Here is a 17,159-nt window from a genome sequence, read left to right as displayed (position 1 = left end):
TTTTGACTAGAACAACTGAAACAAATTTCCTAGTTTTGATTGTGTATGTGGATGATGTTCTTCTCACAGGAACTTCTTTAGTTTTATTAATAGAACAAGTTAAGGCACTGTTACATCAGGCATTTACCATCATATGGGAGAGGAAAAGCAAGATCATAGAAGGGTATCTTGGTGTCACAGAACGAGTATATTGCAGACTTGCTTTAAGTTTTGATATGCAAACCGCAAATGCTGCTTCTAGTCCTTTTCAAAATGGGACTAATCTTGACGATCAAGCTGAATTATGGACTCAGCCTGATAAATATAGGAGATTAATTGGGAATTTCCTATATTTATGATTTATTAGCTCTGATATTGACTATGTTACTTAGCAATTAAGTCAATATATGACTTGTCCTACTCTCATTCATATGCAAGTTGGTTTACATTATTTGAAGTATCTCAAGTGTTAAATACCCGGTTTTGATAATTAGACAATTAAATTCCAAAACAGGTTATTATGTTCTAATTAATCAAATTAAGTCTTAGATAATAATTATTTCATGAATATATCTGATATCATGCAAAATAACATCATGCGGATGACGTCGACTCCATCCCCTTTTAAGATTAAAAGGTACGTGCAAAGGAGCCTGCTCAAAAGCAATGATAAAAGCTTCAGCCTCCTTATACGAAGGAACCTTCGAGAACCCTAAATGACAAAGGATTCTTCCCAGGACTTAGATTCCTTGAGGAATACGGATATCCTCAACTCATGAGGATTCCTAATAAAGGCTTAACCTAAAAAACCTTATATATAGACAGAACCAAGATACGGCACGTTAACTATTATCTCACAACTTGTTCATACCCTTCAATCCGATCTAAATCAAAAAAACTGACTTAGGCAATTGGAGTGGGTTCACCGGACTCCAACCTCGTCTGACCAACGTTTCTGTTTTACAGGTTAATACAACGACAGATTGACGAGGCGATTTGGATACATAGGCAAGGTCAGATACACGGTTATCATTGGTGCGGTAAGCGTGGATCTGAGTTCTCAATGAAAAATTAGATCATTTAAAAATGACTGCATCCAGTCGAGTTCAATCAGAAATTCATTGAAATAACGAAGAGGAAGTTAACTAGGAAGCAAAGCGCCAACCTCAGCTAGATCCCCAATACCAGCTTTTAGTAGAGGAAGTATCTCAAAGGCTTAGCCAGAATTAGTGGCTATGCAAATGGGAGATGGATGACACAAAGGCAACTCATGAGCGGGAGATGGTCGACCTCAAGCATCAGTTACAAAAGGCAAAGGAGGATCTTCGAAATAAACCTGTTTAGGAAGCAGAATCTAGCTGGGAATCCACTAAGACCTCGAGGGCGCGTTCCCGAAGCCCTTCCCCTATAAAAAGATATTCTCAGTCCAAAACTCCCCATCAGCGCAATGAAAAAATAAAAGAGCCTAACGAAAGGCGTAGAGACCGATCCAGATAGCGTAGTAGGAGTGTTGGAGTTTAGTGTCCTAAAGACAATTGTTTTAGGATATTAATATTAATGAATAAATTGTTTATTTGATCATTTGTTTAATCAGATATATAGCATTAAAACGTAACTATATATATAAAAGCGCAAATCTTTCATAAAGAAAGTAACCCTAAGTTTATTTAAGTAGTTATAAAGTGTTCATACAAGCATGAAGTGAGACTGTACTTTATAATAGACCAATGGACTTAAAGTAAACCCAAGTCAAGTAATATATTATAGGGGTTGGCATATTACTGTTGAGACTTGCATGTAACAGTGTTTTCTGTCGAGACAGAAAGCTGATCTCACAAGCTTTATATATCTAGATATCTAGACAATTACATGGATCCGGTGAATGAGTTCATTAGGATTGGGACCCGACTTGAGATAACAGCATGGATTAATTTATCTAAAAGTGTCAACTGTTCATCTCATTGGTATCAGTAGGTATAACTAATCCTCAGACTCAAACATTCGTTAATTAGTGATTCTGGATTATGGAGTCGGGTACTTTGATTCTGTGTGAGCACGATCCAACAGGTGAGAGCCTGGGGTGTGTGAGAGCAGGGTTGGGTATCACACAAAGTAATTGCAGAATAGTTAATGTTAGATTGAGCATTCGTCACTCCCGATAAATGGGAGATATATCCAAATGGCCGCTTATGGTGAATTAACTGAAATCCTTGCAAGGTGATAGAGTTAAGAGTAGAAATGAATATTTCACTTAACTTATCTTTCAGAGTGAATTCAACCTGTACAAGTAAAACAGACTCTTCGTTATATGTAACCTTGACACGTTCCATGGTTATAAGGAATTGACCAATAGGATATAGTTGATGAAGGATCGTATTATACTGTACCTAATGCAGAAAGGTTAACGTCGGTTATCAACCTGACTTCTTAATTGCTCTGGGGGAATATCATAGGTTCTGCTAGTAACAGCTCGCGACGGTATTCCGTTATATATATGTTGGAATTAATCGTGATGAATAATTTCAAAGGATATATACGGCTAGTGGCAATAAAGAACCTAATGGGTCGCATATGGGACTTGGAATCGGAGGACGAAAATGTAAATTAGTGAGACATAGTACATGGGCCGAAATTTATATATTAAATAGGGATATTAGTTTGATTTAATAATTATAATTAGATTATAGTTATAAATTAACTAAAGGATTATCTGATAATATTAATTAGAAGTTTTTATGTGATTGAAACTGTAATTAATTATCCCTAACAATAATTAATTATTAATTTGATTAATAATAATTATCTAGATATAATTAGTTATTATTTAGATAATATTAAAGTGTTTATTTAATTATCTAATTAGTAATCCTATTCCGAATAAGATTCTAATTATTTAATTACCTAACACAACAGGGATTAGGGTTTTGAGAAGTCTATAAATAGACACCCTAACCCCAGAATTTCGACACACTCAGAAAAGGAGAAGAGGAATCGTTCCGTCTTTCGTCTCGGCTAATTTACTTTATTTCTTACTCCCTCTTTGATCTCGTATCGATTTCTGTTAGAGGCAATCATTGCGATTGCTATACTTTAAAGGTTGATTACTGATTAGTTTTGTTTTTCTGTGTTGAACAAAAACGTTCGTTGCTCACGAGTTGATAATAAGAAGTTGTGGGCACTTCGTTTGCAATCGTAGATAGTTCTTCACTAAAGGTATTACTTTCTATCCCTCTTTATATGAAATAACAATTAACAGATCTTGAAAAAGGGAAATAGATAAAATAGATAAAATTTTATTATTCTGCTACGCCTAAACTTGTCTATTTTCCTACATTGGTATTAGAGCCTATGTTAATCTGTTATTTCATATATGTAAATAAAAGGGTTTTTTTAATCGGATTGAATAGATTTATTGTTAGGTTAATTAATTAATTGGTTAATTTAATTAATCTAAAGATAAATAAGTTTTGATTACTTGATAATTAAAACAGATTATGCATAGTTCCTGATTTTTCGGTTGATAATTGTTTAAACGAAACTTAAAGGTTTTATAGTTAGATAATTAAAACGTTTTGGTTTTATTAAATCTAAAAGATAAAACTGATTTCTGATATTCTGAAAGTTGTTTTGAAACTGTTTTAAAACAATAATATATATATGTATATTTAATTTAAAAAAATATATCGAATAGTTGTTTGGGGTCGCTGCCGCGAGGCAGCAACCCCGAACCGCCATTGCGGCTGGTTACTGCCTTGTGGCTGGTTGCTGCCTTGCGGCAGCAACCAGCAGCGGCGGGACGTTGCTGTTGCGAAGGGGGTCGGGCCGATTTAATCGGCCCGGCCCGATCAATGGTACCGTTTTAAAAGTTGTTTTAAAGGAGGCCCGTTTTAAATATATATATATATATATATACGTTTTAGAATATAAAAGGTTTTGTTTGATTATCAAAATAAATTTATTTAAAAGTTTGTTTTACCTAAATATTTGATATAAATAATTCAAAGCGTTAAATGAATTATATGAATTAATTAGGATATGCATGATACTGATTTTGTACATGTTATATTAATCTAATATGTACTTGCTACAATTTGATTAGATTAAATATAAAGGATACAAAATTGACAAGATTAAAATTGGATGTAAATTAATTTAAGTTGTTAATTTGATTAACTCAAATATTACATAAATAATTTATGTAATCAACCAATTAAATTTAATTTAATTGAGTCTTTGCATGTTTAGCGTTATGGACATATTAGACCCTCTATAATAGTTATTAAGTCTTTTGGTATTTTAAATAGGACCTGCGTGTCCTGCCTTCTCTTACTCTCTATTGTATTTCTCTTCTCATCCAAATCTCTTCAAATAAATTGAAGTTTCTTAGAAATTGAATATTGTTGTAATTCAAGGCGTCAAGGAGAAGACGGATGACCCAAAGAGAAATATGTAATAGTTAGTATTTCCCTTGGGTGACCCTTTATTCCGTTTCTGGCTCAACGGAATAAACTTAGAGATATGTCCATAATTGTCAATGTTGAATGTATGAGTGTCTGATGTATGCTAAAGCAAATCAAGACTAGGTTAGATTATAAGACTTAAATAAAATCCCTCACTAATTAAAAGTTAAGTAAATAAGCAAGTTATTAAAATCGGTTGCCCCTCCCTAATATTATAGTTCAGCCGGCAGTACTGGGGGCCTTTGGGTTATTGAGCAAACTCAAGCTCGGGGTCTTATGGTAACACCTGAATTATCGAAAAATCGTTTTCACGAATATGGGGTAATGCTTAAATTAAGCTAGAATAATTGGATGACACTATGCCATTTTCCCTTTCACATGACACAAGATACATGACAGACATTTGTTTTCGTGCCGTCTGAATATTTTTCGTGATAGTTTTTTAACTGTATGTCATCTGAAAGCGAAATAAAAAATGCGCTCGATTCTCAGATGACATTACGATTACATAATCCCGTCATCCAAAGAAAACGCGCGTTTTCGTTAAATTTCACTTACTCAACAGATGACACTACTAATAAATGAATGTCATTGTTTGCCGAAAACAAAAAAACGGCAAATGAAATTTCACTTACGCGGTCAATCCCCAAATTTTAGGTGCTCTTGTTTTGACTGAAATATCAGCTGATATATAAACCCTCTCTCTAATCCCAAACCCCAGTTTAGGTTACGTAAGAGCTTCATCCCTCTCTATCGCCATGGCTGATTTGAACATGCAATCACTGGGTGAGCTATAAACACGGTACTGGTAAGTATCTATTGATTTTCATTGTTCCTTACTCTCTCTTTTCCTCATCCGATTTACTTTTGTGTATGTCGATTTCAGCAGCTGGAATAAGGATCTGTTGATTTTTAGAGCTATGATTTAAAAGGTTAGATCTCTCGCTTAGATACTGATTTTATTGTATTCATTGTTAGATTCACCGCTGAAATTCTTGGGTCATTATCTTTTTTAACCTAGGGCAATACATTGCCGGTTGCTGAAGATGTTCTGATTTCTTTTTATTTGAACATAATATTTGCAGGGATAGTAAGAATGCTACATGCGAAGACTGACTAAAGAGATTGTCAATCGGTTCATGCCTTTAGCATATGGGAAGATTTTTTTAACTTACTGAATATATATTAATGTTAAGTTGGTTTGAACTGATTGGTCATGCCTTTAGAAGTGCTTGTATATGTTTGATGTACTATTTTGGAACCTAGAACTCATTGATTTAGGAAACTAGCCTGATTTAGTATATATTGTTATGTGGGTTTGAACTGAACGATTACATATATGTATGATGTTTTGGGTGATGATGAAATGATTGGTATGAACTGATTGGTTAGATATAACTGTTTAGGAAGCTAAGACTCATAGAGTTTATGTATGAATGATCATTAAGCATGTGGCTGATTAGGCATACTCTAAAGCTTTGAATGTTCATTGAGATTGACACTACTCTTACACCTATGAGTTATACTGCTAGAAGTGATTGAGTATGTGTATGTGTATGAAACATGCTTATGTATGATGTTCTGTTGATGTTTATGTTTGAGGTTCTGTATGAGTATGTGTACGATTGTTCATTTGGGCATGTAGCTTATGAATCATGCATCAAGTATTAGAGGAACATTGTAAAAGGGTCATTGAGCATGTATAAAGCATGTATTAAAAGGTAAATTTAGGCTAATTGCATGTACTGATATGGCTTGCAAATGATAAGATATCACCATACTCTTTTTTATTTGAACATGACCTATGATGATAAGTAAGGAATAAGTTGTCTTGAATAAGTAAGGAATAGGTATGCACGAATAAGTTGTCTACTTGTTATAGCATGTTCACTTCATGAATATACATGTCTACTTGAATAAGTTGTCTACTTGTTATAGCATGTTCACTTGAATATACATGTCTACTTGAATAAGTTGTCTACTTGTTATAGCATGTTAGGCATACTCTTAAAGCTGAAAATGTTATGAACTCAACTGGTTCATTTTTATTTGAAATGATAAGTAAGGATTCTGAATGCAATTCGTTTATGAAGCATGATGATAAGTAAGGAATAAGTTGTATGCTTGTTATAGCATGTTCACTTGAATATACATGTCTTCTTGAATAAGTTGTCTACTTATTATAGCATGTTAGGCATACTCCTAAATCTCCATTACTATGTATCATGTCACTTGGCTTGTTATGCTTATGGAAATGTGTTTAACATGGTGGTGAAGTTGTATGATTCTAACAACACAAGTTTATGACTAAGTTTGTGGTGACATTATCATACACTTCATCACCATGCTAACTTCATCATGAATTGTACAATCCAAGTGGCAGGTACATAGTGGTGGCTTTATGATGCTATGAGAACAAGTTTTAGACATGCATGAATAAGTTGTCTATTTGTTATAACATGTTAGGCATACTCTTAAAGCTGAAAATATTATGAAACCATTCAGGATGGTGATGAGATAAGTTTACAATATACCTTCCACTTGGCTTGTTATCTGATTGAAACCATTCAGGATGTTGATGGGTTTTCGATGCTATCAGCATAAGTTATGAACTTGATACTATTTTAACATGAGTTATGCTGATGAGACATATGTTTCATGTAAATTTAGCATGTTATGTGTTATGTGTCTATGCATGAAGGATGTTGGCTTGTTTTATGTTCTGTTTATGAAGTAACTGATTCAGGAATAGACATATGTTTCATATCAATTTAGCATGTTATGTGTTCTGAAGTATAACTGATTCAATTTAATAGACATAAACGAATAAGTTGACTACTTTGTTATAGCATGTTATGATCCACTTGAATATACATATATATATATGTCTACTTGAATAAGTTGTCTACTTTGTATTGCCTATAAAAAAAAGGATAGCATGCAAGGGGGGCATTATGATGTGACGTGCGAATAGCGTATAAGGGGGCGTGATGCGTGATTAGAAAGGAGATTTTGATGCTAAAGAAACACTGGAGCTGGATGGATGGAGTAGAGTAATGGAGGGGCATGGAGCCAACATTGAAGATCAGATTGATTACCAAGTACATTTGTAATCAATAATCATTTTGTTCTTCAAGAATGGCTATGTGCCCATCTAGTAGTCCACACCATCCAGCTCAGTGTTTCTTTGGCATCCAAATCTCCTTTCTTCAAGAATGTGCAGATGGTAAACAAGGATATCGGGATGATGGGGAACCATTAGAGTTAAATGGCGTCGAATACTGGATGGGCATGGAGCCAACATTGAAGATCAGATTGATTACCAAGTACATTTGTAATCAGTAATCATTCTGTTCTTCAAGATTGGCTCTATGCCCATCCAGTAGTCCACACCATCTAACTCAATGGTTGCCCAGCATCCAAATTTCCTTGCTATTCACACATCACGCCCCCCCTTGTACGCTATTCACAAGTCACATCCTAATGCCCCCCTTGCTTGCTATTTGCACATCATATATCCACTACATGCTCTTCAGTCCATCTCCTGACAGTTGCTACGTAACCTGCCCTATTGCTGATGTATCGTTCAGCAATTCGCTCTCAGCCAGGAAATGGCCCCTCAATGAAGGGCTTTACCAGCAGTCCATAAATATTCCACATCAGCTATAAAATGCATAGATAAATTAAATTAGACCCCAAACATGAGTAGATAAACTAGACCCCAAACATGAATAGATAAATTTACGGGTAAAAAATACATAGATTTACATCTTACTGTGGCAATACTATGGGCAGGGCGATCAAGTAGCTGGGGCATAGAAATATGCCCCAAGGGACCGATATTAGGATGGTAAATTTCGGTCATGAATATGACCTGCGAACAATAGTAATATCATGAGTGTATTTACAAAGATATGAACTGATCTATGTGTGTTAACAAGTTTATGCATGTTCTTACAACTGGAGGTGTGGAGGGGAAATCGACAAGGAAGTCCATTTGGACTATGAATACACCTCCTTCATAAGGGGTGTTTGGAGGGCCATTCATCACGGCAGTCCATTGCTGTCGGTCAGGACCATATATATTGATAAGCCACCTAGGTGCCTCATATCGGAGTTGGTCAATCTGAAACTCAACATTACGATAGAGGTTCCTTCTATCCATGCTCGAAATAATAAACTGTAAGTATAGTGTTAGGTTGCCCTGGGTGACTATTGAGAATTGGTAAACGCTTCCTATTTATAATGTGGGTGGGTAAGTGAAAGGTCTCAGAATGGAGAAAGGGTAAAAGGAGATTAATTAGGTCTATCTGTATATGGTATGTAATTAATGAGCATCATCAATTCGTTTTGCAGATATCAAGACTTTGGGGATTCTAGGAGATGATGCCTTAGATATGCTTCAGTTCAAGTTGGATTTGGCTTTCCAATCAACACCACCACGCCTCTGACTATATATACAAATTTGGAGATGTACATTAATTACTTATTTTTTTTACCCTACATTCATTCAGTTATTTGTGTAGTTCAAATGTAAACAGATTATGAGCATTAGTCTCCAGTAAAATTAAAATCATTGATATATAGAAATTCTTGTTCATTTGATAATTATTGTTCATTTCCATAATCATTCGAATAAGAAGGCAAAGAGTGACATTTACGTGTAAAAAATATCATCTAAACAACAATAAAAAAGACATTAAATTAAAAGAATTTGTCATCTAAAACAAATCTCTTGACATGATTGATTAAGACCTATGTTATCTGATACAAGTTACTACGACAGAAATTATTATAAAAACTGTCACCACGAATACCAATATGCCAATTTCCCATATAGCGACTTGACATTTTTAATTATTAGTATGTCATGTGATGACATTAAAAGTGACGTTAATAAATAAAAAGATGCATCGTAACAATGTTCATATGACAGTACGAAACTAGGCTAATGTCATATATAGTATCTTCAAATGACAGAACCTAACCGTCGTCTGAAGGTGCAATAGACGGCAGCGAGCCCTGTGACAGATTTATATCTCGCGGGACGACGGTTTTTAACCGTCGTCTGAAGGGGGTTTTGGCGTAGTGTGAGCAAACTCATGTTGTTCTAACCTAATGGGCAATATGGTTGGGATTGATAAATGACACATATCAGTTACTAATGTGGTTAGTAACCCAACAACCTAGAAGTCACATATTTGATGTGATTGATTACATGAATCTACCTAATGAATGAAACTAGCTTATTGAGCAAACTCAAGGTGAAATTTCAGGAGTTAGGATTCTAGCTCACTAAGGGATTTGTGAATATCCTTCGAATTAATATAGAGGGTTATTAATTTGGTAAAATAGTGGGAGCAATTTAAAAACATAAAAGGCCTACGTATTTAAATTGTAATATGAATTAAACAAATGAATAACATCTGTCACTTTTCTCACTCTCAGGTTATTAACAAATCGTACTCTAAAAACAATCATGTCGAAAACCGATCTAAGAAATATCCTTACCGATAACAAATTGAATGGTTCAAACTTCACCGACTGGTTTCGTAACCTCAAAATTGTTTTGAAGTTCGAAAAGATAGGGTATGTATTGGATACGTTGATACCCGCTCTTCCGGCCGATGACGCACCCATTGAAGAGATTGATGCCTATCAGAAGCATAAATCTGATGATGAACACGCAGGGTGCATCATACTTGCATCAATGACACCAGATCTGCAAAGGCAACATGAAGAGATGGATGCCTATTCTATTGTCATGCACTTGAAAGAGCTGTTCGGGAAATAGACTCGATGTTAATGTTTTGAAATATCAAAATTGTTATTTCGCTGCAGGAGGCAAGATGGCACATCTGTTATGACACATTGTGTCAAGATGATTGGCTATATCACCAAACTTTCGAGTATTGGCTTCGCGATGGATCATGAACTAAGTGTCGACTTACTTCTCACATCCCTCCCAGAAAGTTATTCCCAGTTCACCATGAACTACCAGATGAATGACTTACAGACCTCTCTTGAAGAGCTCGCCAATATGCTCAAGACTGTTGAGCCCAACTTGAAGAAAGATAAGGTGATACCCGCTCTTGTGATTGAGGGATCAAAGAAGAGGAAAGGGGATTTTCCCAATCCAAAATATCCCAAGAAGAATAAGGGAGGCAAGCCAGCCTAGGCCAAAGGAAAGCAAGTCAATAAGCCCAAAGGGGAATGCCACTTCTGTGGTAAAGATGGGCATTGGAGGAGAAATTGCAAAGAGTGCCTAGCTTCTCTCAAGAAGGGAAAGAACGGTGCTTCAACTTCTGGTATGTTCTATATTGAAATTAACTCAATTTCGCAGTCTGAATCTTGGGTATTGGATACCGGATGTGGATCTCATATTTGTATGAATATGCAGGAACTAAAGCAGACTAGGGAATTGAAGAAAGGAGACGTGAATCTGCGAGTTAGAAATGGTGCAAGGGTTGTCGCGCTCGCGATTGGGGATTATGATCTACATCTACCATCATGACTTGTAATAGAATTAAGGAACTGTTTATATGTTCCAGAGATGTCTCGTAACATTATTTCTATTAGTTGTCTAGTTGATGATGGCTTTCATGTTTCAATTAAGAACAATAGTTGCGAATTTTATAGAAACAAATTTTTCTATTTTTCAGGAATATCATTGAATGGGATTTATATTTTGAATGATAAGGTTTCTGCTTTCACAATTGATACCAAAAGACTTAGACTAGATAATTCAACTTACTTGTGGCATTGTCGTTTAGGCCATATAAACCAGAGACGTATGCTTAAGCTACATCAAGATGGGCTTATAGACTCGATTGATTGTGAATCAATGGGAACATGTGAGTCATGTTTAAAAGGAAAAATGACAAAGACACCCTTTAGCAATAAAGGTCAGCGTGTATCAGACACTCTAGGATTAATATATTCAGATGTATGTGGTCCTATGTCAGTCCAAGCAAGAGGAGGATTCAGATACTTCATTAGCTTCATAGATGATCATACTATATATGGTTATATCTATTTGATGAAGCACAAGTCAGAAGCTTTTGAGAAATTCAAATGCTATAAAAATGAAGTTGAAAATCAAACCGGAAAGACTATTAAAATACTTCGATCCGATCGAGGTGGGGAATATCTTTCAGAAGAATTTATGAATTATCTAAATGAATGTGGAATATGCTCACAATGGACGCCTCCTTATACACCACAATACAATGGTGTGTCAGAAAGGAGAAATTGAACCTTATTGGATATGGTACGATCCATGATGAGTGCCGCATCTCTTCCGAAATCATTCTGGGGCTATGCCTTAGAAACTTCCCTATTTACCTTAAACCGAGTTCCAACCAAATCCGCCAGTTCCACACCATTCGAAATGTTCGTTGGTAGAAAACCCATCTTCTCCTTCATGAGAATATAGGGATGTTCAGCATACGTCAAACGTATTGTGTCTGATAAATTAGATCCCAAATCTGACAAGTGTTTCTTCATTGGATACCCAAATGAAACTGTGGGATGTTACTTTTATCATCCAGATGATCAAAAAGTAATAGTATCCAAACACGCAGTGTTTTTAGAGAAAGAGTTTCTGGAAGAAACACAAAATGGAAGCGTAATTGAACTTGAGGAAGTTCAAGAGGAATCACATGTTGAAACCGCGGAAGAAGAAGTTGAACCCGAACCCGTTTCACTAGATGAAACACAAGTGTCATATCCCACTCGTAGGTCTCAAAGAGTTCGTGAACTCCCAGTTAGATATTGTTTTCTAGTGGGAGATAATGAACTAGTTCCCGTGTTAGATGATGAACCCGAAACCTATGAAGAAGCTCTTGCTAGTCCAGAATCTAAAGATGGCTTGAAGCCATGAATTCTGAAATGGACTCCATGTATACTAACCAAGTGTGGACTTTGGTTGATCCACCCGAAGGGATAAAACCCATTGGGTGCAGGTGGATCTTCAAGAAGAAGACGGACATGGATGGAAAGGTTAGTACCTACAAAGCTAGGTTAGTAGCGAAAGGGTATCGTCAAAAGCAAGGAGTTGACTATGACGAGACTTTCTCTCCAGTAGCCATGTTCAAATCCATTAGAATATTGCTTGCAATTGCTGCTCATTTTGATTATGAGATTTGACAAATGGATGTGAAAACAGCTTTCCTAAATGGAAACCTGCTTGAGGATGTATACATGATGCAACCTGAAGGTTTCACGTCGAAGGATGCAACCAAGGTTTGCAAACTTCAAAGGTCCATTTATGGACTCAAGCAAGCATCTAAAAGCTGGAACAAACGTTTTGATGAAACCATAAAACAATTTGGTTTCGAACAAAACTCTGAAGAGGCTTGTGTTTACAAGAAGATAAGTGGGAGCTCAGTCGTTTTCTTAGTGCTATATGTTGATGATATACTACTTATGGAAACGATGTTGCAATGTTGCAAACAATAAAAGTTTGGTTATCGGGTAATTTCTCCATGAAAGACTTGGGAGAAGCAGCCTATATCTTTGGGATTAAGATCTATCAGGATAGATCGAAAAGACTGCTTGGACTATCCCAGTCTACATATATTGACAAAGTCCTAAAGCGGTTTGACATGTATGAATCGAAAAGGGGTAACTTACCAATGGTTATGGTATCAAGTTATCAAATGATCAGTGACCTAAAATGGACAGTGATAAGGATCGCATGGCTGTAATTCCTTACTCCAGTGCGGTTGGTTCGATCATGTATGCCATGCTTTGCACTAGACCTGATGTGGCGTTCGCATTGAGTATGACGAGCCGTTATCAAGGGAATCCAGGATTTGATCACTGGATTGCTGTCAAGAATATTCTTAAGTACCTTAGAAGGACCAAAGACATGTTCCTCGTATATGGACATGGAGAATTGAAAATTGAAGGATATTCAGATTCTAGTCATCTGACTGATGAAAATGATTATAGATCCCAATCAGGATACCAGTTTATCCTAAATGGAGGTTCAATTAGTTGGAAGAGTTCCAAGCAAGGAAGTGTTGCTTTCTCGTCGACTGAATCAGAGTACATCACAGCTGCAGAAACGGCAAAGGAGGCTGTTTGGATTAGGAAGTTCATAACAGAACTAGGAGTGGTGCCTGACATTGTGAATCCCATTACTCTGTACTGTGATAACAATGGAGCCATTGCACAAGCAAAGGAACCACGATCTCATAATACATCCAAACATTATCTCAAGCGATATCATCTCATTAGGGAGATTATAGCCAGGGGAGATGTGAGAATAGAAAAGGTGCCTACTAAAGACAACGTTGCAGATCCGTTAACGAAGCCATTACCATAAAGAGCTCACGATAAACATCTTAGTTCTTCTGGTATTAGTTTCAGGAACAATTGGCTTTAGTCCAAGTGGGAGAATGTTGGAGTTTAGTGTCCTAAAGACAATTGTTTTAGGATATTAATATTAATGAATAAATTGTTTATTTGATCATTTGTTTAATCAGATATATAGCATTAAAATATAACTATATATATAAAGGCGCAAATCTTTCATAAATAAAGTAACCCTAAGTTTATTTAAGTAGTTATAAAGTGTTCATACAAGCATGAAGTGAGACTGTACTTTATAATAGACCAATAGACTTAAAGTAAACCCAAGTCAAGTAATATGTTATAGGGGTTGGCATATTACTGTTGAGACTTGCATGTAACATTGTTTTCTATCGAAACAGACAGCTGATCTCACAAGCTTTAGATATTTAGATATCTAGACAGTTACATAGATCCGGTGAATGAGTTCATTAGGATTGGGACCCGACTTGAGATAACAGCATGGATTAATTTATTTAAAAGTGTCAACTGTTCATCTCATTGGTATTAGTAGGTATAACTAATCCTCAGACTCAAACATTCGTTAATTAGTGATTCTGGAGTATGGAGTCTGGTACTTTGATTCTGTGCGAGCACGATCCAACAAGTGAGAGCCTGGGGTGTGCGATAGCAGGATTAGGTATCACACAAAGTAATTGTAGAATAGTTAATGTCAGATTGAGCATTCGTCACTCCCGATAAATGGGAGATATATCCAAATGGCCGCTTGTGGTGAATTAACTGAAATCCTTGCAAGGTGATAGAGTTAAGAGTAGAAATGAATATTTCACTTAACTTATCTTTCAGAGTGAATTCAACATGTACAAGTAAAACGGACTCTTCGTTACATGTAACCTTGACACGTTCCATGGTTATAAGGAATTGACCAACAGGATATAGTTGATGAAGGATCGTATTATACTGTACCTAATGCAGAAAGGTTAACGTCGGTTATCAACCTGACTTCTTAATTGCTCTGGGGGAATATCATAGGTTCTGCTAGTAACAGCTCGCGACGGTATTCCGTTATATATATGTTGGAATTAATCGTGATGAATAATTTCAAAGGATATATACGGCTAGTGGCAATAAAGAACCTAATGGGTCGCATATGGGACTTGGAATCGGAGGACGAAAATGTAAATTAGTGAGACATAGTACATGGGCCGAAATTTATATATTAAATAGGGATATTAGTTTGATTTAATAATTATAATTAGATTATAGTTATAAATTAAACTAAAGGATTATCTAATAATATTAATTAGAAGTTTTTATATGATTGAAACTCTAATTAATTATCCTTAATAATAATTAATTATTAATTTGATTAATAATAATTATCTAGATATAATTAGTTATTATTTAGATAATATTAAAGTGTTTATTTAATTATCTAATTAGTAATCCTATTCCGAATAAGATTCTAATTATTTAATTACCTAACACAACTGGGATTAGGGTTTTGAGAAGTCTATAAATAGACACCCTAACCCCAGAATTTCGACACACTCAGAAAAGGAGAAGAGGAATCGTTTCGTCTTTCGTCTTGGCTAATTTACTTTATTTCTTACTCCTTCTTTGATCTCGTATCGATTTCTGTTAGAGGCAATCATTGCGATTGCTATACTTTAAAGGTTGATTACTGATTAGTTTTGTTTTTCTATGTTGAACAAAAACGTTCGTTGCTCACGAGTTGATAATAAGAAGTTGTGGGAACTTCGTTTGCAACCGTAGATAGTTCTTCACTAGGTATTTCTTTTTATCCCTCTTTATATGAAATAACAATTAACAGATCTTGGAAAAGGGAAATAGATAAAATAGATAAAAATTTATTATTCCGCTACTCCTAGGCTTGTCTATTTTCCTACACGGAGTAGGTGTCGTTCCCCCTCAAGACCATCAGGTAATCGACATAAACATTGGGAGTCATATAAGTTAAAGGCAAAGGATAAAACATTACTCTGCAAGCAGCATATACACGAGCTCCTTAGAAATGGGGTGTTAAAGTAAACCCAACTCAAGAGATGTATATCCGGCCTTATATGAGACGTGTACTCCTCTGTCTAAGGAAATCAAGCGATAGCCAATGCCTAGGGGATTTCGAATTCCTACCTTCGGTCAGTATGGGGACATCGGTGTCACGTATGTCAAAAACTTCTGAAGGGTCATGGAGGCAACCACATCAATGGACATGGTGCTTCATCGCCTTTTTATTACAACACCAAAGGAACCCGCGGCCTTCTAGTATGAGCGTCTTCTTCCTGAATCCATTTATAATTTCCATCAAATGGTTGAGTCATTTGTAGTTATGAAACCGTATCTTATTAAAACAAATGGCATAAAGAACAATTCTTTTACAGTAGGTTTATATCCTGGAACAATTGTCTATAGGACACTAAACCCCAACATGTGGATGATCTTTTAATAACAAGAAATGATGAAGCTGTTATTGATGAATTCAAGTCAAAAATGAAGAAAGAATTTGAGATGACTGATTTAGGATTGATAAAGTTCTTCCTTGGGCTGGAAATCAATCAAACACCTGCTGGAATTTTTCTATCTCAAGGTCAGTATGCTCAATCTCTGTTGAAGAAATTTAATCCTTACGAGTGTAAGCCAGTTCCTACTCCTATGGTTGTTAATGGGAATTTTCAAATCGAAGATGGTGAAAGGAAAACTGATGCAAAACAATACAGAAGTCTTGTTGGCAGCTTACTATACCTCACTACATCAAGGCCTGATTTGATGTACTCTGTAAGCATTTTGTCAAGATTCATGCATAATCCAAGCTATAAACATCTTGGTGCTGCTAAAAGAGTTCTAAGGTATATTAAGGGCACAATGGATCACGGCATTTGGTACAAGCAAATTGAAAACGGAAAATTAATTGCCTATGCTGATAGTGATTAGGCTGGATGCGTCGAAGATTGTAAAAGCACATCTGGATATTGTTTTTCTTTTGGTTCAGGCATCTTCTCGTGGAATTCTAAGAAGCAGGAGGTGGTTGCTCAATCCACAGTAGAAGCTGAATATGTTTCAGCTGCATCAGCTGCAGATCAATGCATTTGGATTAGAAAAATTTTGGTTGATCTTGGCTTTCCTTCTTGGTGGGCGTGGCGCTTAGTAGTGTAATGTGTGGGACAATGGGATGTGTAGATGATATATGGGTGATGATAAATGTGATGTGTGCGTTGATGAAAAACTCTACTAGACGCTACTACGTAGGGGCAAGTGTACCCCGTCGTATCAAGTAATAATCCGGTTAAGACCGGGTATCGAATCCACGGGATTTATATCTACAAGTATTAAACTACTCGGTTCTATTCGTTATCTAGGCGGTGAATACTTTAGGTTGGTTTG

The sequence above is a fragment of the Euphorbia lathyris genome, chromosome 9 (assembly GCF_963576675.1).
Source record: "Euphorbia lathyris chromosome 9, ddEupLath1.1, whole genome shotgun sequence".
NCBI classification, from domain to species: Eukaryota; Viridiplantae; Streptophyta; class Magnoliopsida; order Malpighiales; family Euphorbiaceae; genus Euphorbia; species Euphorbia lathyris.
Note: the sequence above shows the minus strand (reverse complement) of the source record.